Below are 10,225 nucleotides of genomic sequence, written 5' to 3' on the forward strand. Positions count from 1 at the left end.
ATTCCTGAGCTTTTCCTCTGCAGATTAATGCCCTCTCCCATCATGCCTCTGGGGTTAGCTGAGAGGCAGACAGCGATTAGTCACTGGGTGTGCAGAATTTATGACAGCCCCTCATTTCCATGTCAGCTCAGTGACTCTGCTTTTGCACTAACACACTCTCTGAATATCTTGTTTAATCAGAAAAATGTGGATGTGCTATTAAATCTGAGTTGCCTGTAGGTCTCACATGTCAGTCAGCACTGTGGCTACTTACAGGATTTTTAATGTATAAGAGAATGATTATTTTGCACATTTTACATGGCTGTACATTAATGTACTGCTTTTAGCCTGAGAGCTAAGCTCTGGAGACAGCTGGGATACAAAAGGCCAGTGTTCACGGTGTGGGTGGATGAAAATGGTGCTGTAGCAGGTATGTAATGTAGTACCATAATGGAATTATGAGAGATTTTGGCACTTGTTAATTCAGGCCATTAGTAAATGGCCCCACCTACGTTCTTTTAGCTGATAGGCCCTGGCCTTGATTCAGGCTCCACACACTCATCTGGACTTCACTAAAATAACTCCCCGCCTCATCGCCCACAGCAGCATCTGATGCTGAGGAGCCTAATGATGATTGATTGTCAGGCAGGAGCTTTGCTTTTTCTGACCTACTAAACCAACACAAAGTGATTAGGAGGAATAAGCAGCATTTAACTCCCTCCACCCAATACATGGCTTTAACACCACTCATAGCACCAATTGTGGGTATATTTGAGAAACTCTTTACCTCAGACAGACCTCTGATATCAAAACCAGATGGCCTCTAAGTTGGCAGATGAATTGATACGTGCTGGTTTACGTGGTCAGGTAAATTTTCAAAGGTAAAAATTCGCTTCTGTAGGACTATTGGGAAGTTTTATGCAGCCTCCGGTAAAACCTAGGTGGTGCTCATAAGATTGACAAAAAGTTAAATTCATGCTTCTTAATCATCTTTATCTGTTGAAAAAAGGGGAAAAAATACACAAAGGGAATTTTTTAATCCCTTTTTGATAAGTTTGGCATGCTTACGTCACCATTTTTTAAACACAAATTGAAAATCAATGATTGCAGCGATGCCCTGCAAGATAGTTCCCTCTTAGACTAATGTTGTCGGATACAACAAGAAGTGACACAGGTTGTAAAAAGTTAACTTTTGAACCATGAAATGTAGCCACTTTTGTTCTCTGGCAGTCTGCCTTTGTGCCATTCTAATGACGCTGTCTGTGCCTTTACAGCCCATACAGAAGCTTTTCTAGAGAGCCTGGAATTCAGATGATTTTCCAGAGTATTTAAAGATTAAATCTACACTAGTAAATCCAACATTGAACATCTTTTTATTTTTTAAATCCATTTTTAATAAGTTTCTGCCTCAAGCAGCTAATGCTTTGTGACAGGCTGTGACAACCAATGGCAGGCTCTTCTGTTGAGGTGTAATACTTTCACTTGCACTTGTCCACTCCAGAACATTCAGCTTGTTGTCTTTAAACCATTTCTGTGTAGCTTTCACTGTATGATTCTCCCAGGCTGTAGTTCTCTTTCAGACTGATTTATTTTCCCTCTACCTTTACAAGCCTTCCAGGGCCGGCTGTTTAGAAGCATCCCCACAGCATAATGCTGCCACCACCGTACTTCACAGTGGGGATGGTGTGTTTGTGGTGATGGGGAGTGTTTGGTGTTGGTCACACATAGTGTATTGTCTCATCAGACCACAGAACTTTTTTTTCACTTGACCATGGAGTGTCCTACTCTTCTTTTGGTGAATTCTAGTCCAGATTTAAGTTGAGTTTCCTTCAACAGATGCTTTCTCTTTGCCACTCTCCCATAAAGCTTTGACTGATGAAGAATCTGGTGATGTATACAGAGTCTCTCCCATCTCAGCTGCTGAAGCTTGTAACTCCTTCAGAGTAGTCAGAGGTGTCTTTGTGGCATCTCTCACTAGTCTCACTGAGTAGTCTCCTACTCAGTTTGTGAGGACGGCCTGATCTAGACAGATTTACACGTGCCATATTCCTTGGTGATGGATTCAACTGAACTCTGTGAGATGTTCAGTGCCTTGGAATTTTTTTTTGTATCTTGCCTCTTACTATTACTTTTCAAAAACTTTAATAACCTCCCTCTTCTCTGCAAATACACTCTAGAGCAGTGGTTTTCAAATTTTTTTTTTCCCAAGGCACACCTAAGGTTAGGCGAAAATTTCAAGACACCATATTCATATCAATACAAAATAGATTTTATAAATAACATAACAGTCAAGGTGGCCCATAAGGGGGGATAAAGGGGATAGGTTTCTGGGGCCCAGACAACTGGGGGTGGCAAAGGTGGGCAAAAGGTGCCTGAAAGGTGGCAAAAATTGGTTAAAGTGATGATAACACATGGCAAAAATGGGTAAAAAGAGGCAAGACAAAGTCAAAAATGGTTAACAATTGGCATATGGGGCCAAAAAATTTGTTAATAGTGGCAAAACACGTTAAAAGTGCCAAAAAGGTGGCAAAAATGGGTTACAAATGGACAAAGGGGTTAAATGTTGTAAAAAGGTGGTGAAAATGGTTTAAAAGTGATTAAAAAATGGGCGTACTTAGGCAAAAAAAGTGGCCAAACAAAGGCAAAGTGAGTGAAAATTAGCAAGAAGGTGGCAAAAATGGGTTGAAAGTGTCAAAAAGGTGACTAAATAGGTTACAAGTGGCAGAAAAGTGGCAAAAAAGGGTTTAAAGTTGCTAAAACGTGGTAAAAAGTGATGAAAAAATTGGTGAAAGATGTCCAAATAATAGCAAAAGTAGGCAAAAACTGTCAAAAAGGTAGCAAAAATGGGTTAAATGTGGCAAAAAGTTCCAAAAAAGTAGCAAAAAAGTGGCAAAAGTATTTTTAAAAGGATGCAAAATTGCCAAAAAGCAGCAAAAATTGTTAAAATTGACAAATTTAGTGGCAAAATGGGTAGAAAATTGGTTAACTTGGTTAAAAGTAGCATGAATAATGATAATTTCAACATCAATTTCAACTCAATAATAGCTTGCCAAATGAAGTAACTGTTAGTCAGGATGCTAGCACCAATGCTACTGATCCAACACACATACTCATCAATAAATCACAACTGGGGAGGGTCCATTCTCTGGGTTTTTTTCAGGGGTCCAGTCAGATTCCCAAGGCACACCTAGACGTGTCTCAAGGCACACTAGTGTGCCTTGCCACACCATTTGAGGACTGGTCTAGAGTATACAATGCTTTATCCTAACCCTTCTGTTTATGTTTTGATTATCCAAAGCAATGTTTTTTCTTGCTTTCTACAGTATTTGTGCTGTGTGAACCATCTCTATTGATATTTTTGTGTGATGCATAAAAGCTGTAGTGAGTTACTGTAGGTGTGACCCAAACCTCCAAAGAGAAGACCATTCTCTTTAAAATTCCCTATCCAAATACAGGCCCTAAATCCCAGTGTTGTTGACTTTCCTGTGAGCAGAGCTTCAGTAAAACCTCAGGACAGCGCTCCTATTTGCCACCTCATCCCCACCTCCCCTCACCAGTGCGTCTCTGATTCTTTTTTCGCTGTCATGACTCAGCGAGGATTTTGTGTGTTCAACCAACGCTGCTGTTTGTTTCGCTCAGACAGCCCTCCTGTCCAGTCAGAGCCAATTTAATTACAGCTTTTCAGGGAACAGGCAAAATAATAAAGCAAAGTTGTGTCATCACACTGGACTGTGAAATCCTCTTATTGTCGTTTCTCTCGGCCTGCTGCCCTTCATTCTGCACGGCTAGGAAGTAAATATTACCTGGCAGACAAACCTGAAAACAACAGCAGGGATATATTCCAGTGGTGTGATTTTTCTTTAAAGTGTAGGGCGAGGTAAATCAAATGTGATTCAATAATTTTACATTTATGACGCCCCAATGGAGCACTTTTTTCCTGCTCCACTACAGGCTCTCTGCCAGGCCGCTGATTCAGTCAGATAAAAAAATGCGACTTAAAATAAAAGTATCCATGACGTGTTTGTGTCACAGAGTTTAGGAAGTGTTTAGTTCTGCTCACATAACATTACGATCCAGCAGTGAGCTCAGCAGTCTGCAGAAACGATAGATATTCCAGAGTATTTTTAGTCCCTGAGTCGATCATCTGACTCTGCCACTGTGGCCCAGTGATTACTATTGATCTGAAAACGGCAGCAAATACATGCAGGCTCAGTTTGTGTGAGTATACATACAGTAGAGCGCTGTAATGTGCATGAAAGGCAGACTCTTAAGCTGTTTGTTTGCTTTGCAGAGGTGCAGGAATCTGCAGACAGTTTGACACTACAGATTCTGCTTTGATAAGAACATAGAGATGCATCAGCTACTGTACTGAACTACAGTCAGCAATGTAAACAAACATTTGATACAGGCACGTAGCTTTAGGCTGCGGCTTGTTATTACAGTGGAGGCTAGATACAGCTGCTGTTTCCATGTACTGGAGAAACAAGTCATTATTTCAACATAGATGCTCTGATTATTAACCTTGCATTTGCACCACAGGTAGAGATTCTAAGCAGTGTTATAAACGCTCTTGCTGGTGGTGAAATACCAAAGGCATGTTGGCTTATGCTCATTAATTATCCTCCAGCTTTCCAGCAATCAGCTTTCTAAGTATAGGCCTCATGGTTCTTCCTACACAGAGGAGCCATGCAAATGATTCAAGGGGCATAAAGAGAGGAGGCGGCGTGCGTTCCCCATCTTCAAGGTTTCCTCAGATTATAATAACATTACTTGGACTCTCATGCTGGGATAATGCCCGACTCTCAATCCGCCTAATGAAAACAAACAAAAATGTGCATGTCTAATCCCTTTAATTTTGGTGTTGGGGAAGAAACTGAAAACAGGGGAATGTAAATCACTGCCAGGTTTCTCTTCAGGTAATATTTTACATGTCAGACCCCTGAGTGATGCTGGGAGATCTTAATTTGTGGTAAGTGAATTATGCTGTGAAGCTTTTGTGAAGAAGAGGAGGAGTAATTTTGTCAAAGTAAGAACTAGTCTGTCTCAGCTGCAGTCTTTGAAGTCTCCTCTCGGCTCCTAAATCTGTGATGTGTCTTTAATGTTATATCTAAAGGCTGCAGATACAAGTATAGGAAAAATAGTAGCACGCTGAAGTTAAAAGGGAAGAGGACTGAGGAGTTATGTTTCTGAAGAAAGATACTTGGATGATGCATCAATCAAAAACCTGTACAACCTCTAACCACTCCTTCAGCTCCTCTTTGCTCCTGTAATCCATGTTCTTTTACGGCCACCACATCCCCAACACAGAGCGGTGTTATCGTAAAAGCCTAACATTACCTTCAGGGATCAGTGGTATTGCTAAATTACAAAGAAATATGTACAGATATAAATTCAGACAGAATCTTTTTTGTTAATCCTCACCTCTCTGGTTCAGGCTAAAATATTTAAAAACAACTAGATGTCCTTTTCTAAGAACGTTTTGCATCTTTGTTATCCTCAGACCAAGGCCCCCCATAAGGGGAGAAGATTTCTGGGGTCCTGCCAAATGGGGGGCCCATAGAGCTCTGCGAAATCATGGTCCATTATAAAGTTAATTTATGAAAAATGAAGCCTAGTGTTCATGCAGGACACGGTAGATAGATGCCCAGTCGTGATCAGCTGACAGGCAGCTGATCCTAATTATCACCTCCAGGCTCCCACAGCCAATCACAGCTTTCTTTCAACTTTTCTTTGTATATTTAAATGTGACGTACTTCTCAGTAATCGCTGCTTGCATTAATGCTGATGCACCACACTGCTGCTGCTGCTAGCAAAGCTTAACCTCCTCCACCCCAGCCTCCTCCTTTATAGCATAAAGCTTGTTGCACCCTTATATTCAGATTCATGGTTCTACAGATTAATTGCATTAGAGCTATTATCGTATTCAATATGCATTCATAAATGTATCCATCTACATGAGGGTTTCTAGCCATGTGCTCAAATCAAAGCTTCACAAATCCAGGGAGCATCTTTTGAGCAGAGCCTTCTCCCCAAGTAAAACTGAAGATCCATTTTGCAATAAAATGGTTAAATGTATGACAAGCGTTCCTGACTGAACCATATTTATTTATTAACGTGAATAATTACTACTCTTGTCAGAAAAACAAAAAGTGCATTTTATTTATTAATGCTACAATATAGCCTTCTTAAAAATCTACACTACTTTTCTTTGAAACAAATTACCTTTATTGATCATGTTAACAATGTGGATGGACATACTGAACTAAATCAAAATAATGTCAGAGTTTAGAGCTAAGCAATGATGCAAAAATAGGCCAGGTTCCAGGAAATGGCAATAGAATAAACTAAAAACTTTGAGGGAAAAATAACTAAATTGATGCAAAAATCGGTTGCATAAAAAGGGTAAAAAGAGGCAGAAATTTGTGAAGTGGTAAGAGAGCTACAGTTGGTAGACAAAAAATGGGATAAAAATGGCAAAAATTAGGTTATAAAGTGGGTAAAGGGCAAAAATGGATTGGAAAAATTGGGAGAAGTTGCAAAAATGCAACCTGGAACACCAGATAGACTATTTCATCTATCTACTCCATGGATATACTTCACATTAATCTAGGAAAGCTCCTGTAGAAAGCATTTAGGAAGAGCAGAACATTCACGACGTGACAAGACTAAACAAGGTAGTAGCCATTTGCAGCTCCAGCACTCTTGGCAATACACGTAATTTGCATAATTTAGCAATGGTAAAGCTTATTGTTGGATAAAGCTCATGCCTAGGCCAGCAGGGAGAAGTACCAAAACATCTTCCCTGCCAAAAAAAAACCCTTTCCTTGTGCTCTTTGCTCCTCTTTCAGAGCTTGAAAGACAAATTTGCCTGATGAAAGTTGTAAATCCATCTGCTTTGTGAGGTTACAAAATTTTCCTCAAATACGCTTTTAAAAAATTTGAAAGTATCATGAATATTTAATGTTTTAATAACTGAAATGAGCCCTCTTCGTCAACTGCATGCAACTCAGTGAATCACAATAATATGGATATTGTGGAAGTCGGTAAGAATGAGACGATTAGACGTGAGTATGGAGGCTCTGATGTTTACTTCTTGACTTCCAACAAAACACTGAACAAGCTACGCAGACTAAGCCACAGAATCTGACGTCATGACGTCACTCCTTTCCCTCCTATTTGCATGTGAGATACTCCCTCTAGTGTCCACTACAATTTAAAAGCAACATAATCCAGTTAGCTAGATGTGACATGAAAAGTTTATTTATTTATTTTTCTAATTTTTAAAAGCCTTGCTCTATAAAATTATCTTACAACCTAGTCTGTTTTAAAACAGGAATGGGATCTGGAATAACTCCTCAGCCTTATTAGAAAACATACAGTTATGCTTCATCATGTTTTGATTTTAAAAAGTGATGATAATGAAAGAATAGTGCACAGGTAAGCCTCCACTGAACTGCAAGTGTGAGTGAAACCAGAGTATTATCAGCCTTTGTTGTTACTCAGAATAACATTTGATGAAATTCTGCTCCAGTATAAGCAAATAAAACTGTGATTGCATTAAATACAATAAATGGGACATTGACTTGTTGCATAAACAAAAATGAATATTTTCATAATGTATTGAAAAGTTTCCAAGAGTAAAACCCTCTGATGACTGAAGAGAACATGTTTTTTAGCTTCAGGGAATAAGTATGAAATGTTTGTTTTACGCACTGCAATAAATCAGCAAATAAACTGTACGAATCCACTTCAAAAACAAATGACAATATTATTATCAAGTGCATAAAAAAATCTAATCCGACTTTCCCAGCCTTCAAAGACTGTGCCTGATTAAAAAGGCAGATTGAATGTGTTGCATCTGCATCCAATTATATTTGGAAAGCCAGACCGTAGCATTGTTTCTTTTTGATTTGTGTTTGACTATCTGCCAGCTGAGGCACCTCGCTCACTGTAACAAAATGATCCCCACAAAAACTCTGCTTTTTGGATTCAGGGATGGAATAAAAAACATGAGAAAATATCTATTCCCACATCCTTTAAAAGATCACTGAGTACAACTGTGGTCAGATGGCTTTGATAGAGTCCACTGAGGGGAATCCTGCAAACACCAAAGGAATCACTGGAGCTAGATTCAACAAGCTATCCTTGTTCAGAGGGTACATAGCCTGCTTCTTGCTGGGAACAGGATGAGGTCTTCCTTAAAGTAACCTATGTATATGAGGTCTAAAATGTGTAGTCAGGAGGCTTGGGGTTGTCAACTTAAGATAACTCTTTGTTTCTTCCATACAGAAATCTGGCATTTATTTGAGGAAATTTTAGCTCTACTTTTTCATTCTGCATCTTTTCACAGAGGACTTTGTGGTTGAACTATCTGCTGGTGTTTTCTGCCTCTGTATGTCATTTAAATGCCCAGCAGTGAAAGGACACTGGTGGGTCAATAATAATGATTTTTGACCATGACACCTTGTGCCTTCAAAATACACTATATGGACAAAAGTATTTGACAACACCTGTTAATTGTTGAATTCAGGCATTCCAATCAGACCTGTTGCCACAGGTGTATAAAATTAAGCACTTAGCCATGCAGTCGACATTTACAAGCATTTGTGATACCAAATGTTGTTCTGAGCACCTCAGTGACTTCAAGTGTGGTATTGTGATGGATGCCACAGTTCCAATAAGTGGAGTGACCAATCACGCTTCTCTGTTTGGCAGTCAGATGGTTGAGTTTGGGTTTGGCAGATACCAGGAGAACATTATCTGCCTGATTGCATTGTGCCAACTGTGAAGTTTGTTGGAGGAGGGATAATGGTTTGGGGCTGTTTTTAAGGGTTTGTGCAAGGCCCCTTATCTCCAGTGAAGGCCAATCTTAATGCTTCCACACACCAAGACATTTTGGACAATGCTACGCTTCCAACTTTTTGGCAACAGTTTGGAGAAGGCTCTTTTCTATTCCAACATGACTGTGCTCCAGTGCACAAAGCAAGGACTACAAAGAAATGATCTGATGAGTTTGGTGTGGAATAACTTGATTGGTCTCCACAGAGCTCTGATCTCAACTGCACTGGGCACCTTTGGCATTGATTGGAATAGAGATTTGAGCCAGGCCTTCTCTTACATCACTGCCTGACTTCATAAATTCTCTACAGAATGATTGTTCAAAAATCTCCAGAGAAACACTCCAAAATCTTGTGGAAAGCCTTTCAAGAAGAGTGGAAGCTGTTATAGCTGCAAAATTCAAACAAATGTTTTCAAAAGAATTCTTGAGATATCCTTTCCACAAGCCAGGTATGAACACGAGGCCCAAATACCTTGACTCTGAACTATGACTTCTTAAATCCAATTACTTCATTCTTAAATCAGAACTGACATTTGTGCAAAGTTTAAAGAAAATTCCTCTAAGCATTCTTGAGATATAAAGGTCCCAAGCAGGGGATGAACATGAGATCAATGATCTTGACCTTTGACACATAATCTCCAAAATCTAATCAATTCATCCTTGAGTCAGAGTGAAAGTCCTTATCACCTTCACAAGAATGACCAAAATAGACAGACGAATCCAAACTCTAAATCATAATGCCTGAGATTGCAATCGTTGACATGGAGTAATAAAAATAAACTGACTTCCGGACTACAAACGGTTAAAATAGAAGGTAAAGCAAGCAGGGAGCTAACAACCAGAAGCCCGTATTTGAGCAGAGTGCAGCGAAGGAGAGTAAACACGGGTAATATGGCCTTGCAGCTGCTGTCAAGTTATCATTGTTTCCCTGTCTCCCACATGCACTTCATACCGCAGAAAAATGCCTACGTTAAGAAAAACCTATTCACTTCATGTTAAGGGAGCTGAGGATGGCAGGTAAACAAACCCAAACGGTACATCTTGTTAGCGTCATTATAAGTTGAGGTGTCTAAGGTGTCACTTCCACAGCATACAGCCACTGAAGTGTGTTAAATTTAACAGGGTTTCTCTCTATCTGTGGTTCAGAAACAGTTTTTTTTTTGCTCTCTATGACACTGGCAGGTTTTCAGAAACAGCTTTTCATGCTGTTAGTTGAATTTGAAACTTTTGTGGTACGTAAGAGCATTTTTATCATTCCAAGATGAGGTAAAAGTCTAGATGTTGCCATCAGTTCTTAAGTGAATCTCAACAACAATAAAGATGTTTTTCAGAGAAAAGTTTCCAACCATTTGAAGGGAAAAAAATCTGCTCAGTGCCGACAAATTAAAGGACAAATTACAGCCTTTG

Source organism: Cheilinus undulatus, linkage group 14 (assembly GCF_018320785.1).
Source record: "Cheilinus undulatus linkage group 14, ASM1832078v1, whole genome shotgun sequence".
Lineage (NCBI taxonomy): Eukaryota > Metazoa > Chordata > Actinopteri > Labriformes > Labridae > Cheilinus > Cheilinus undulatus.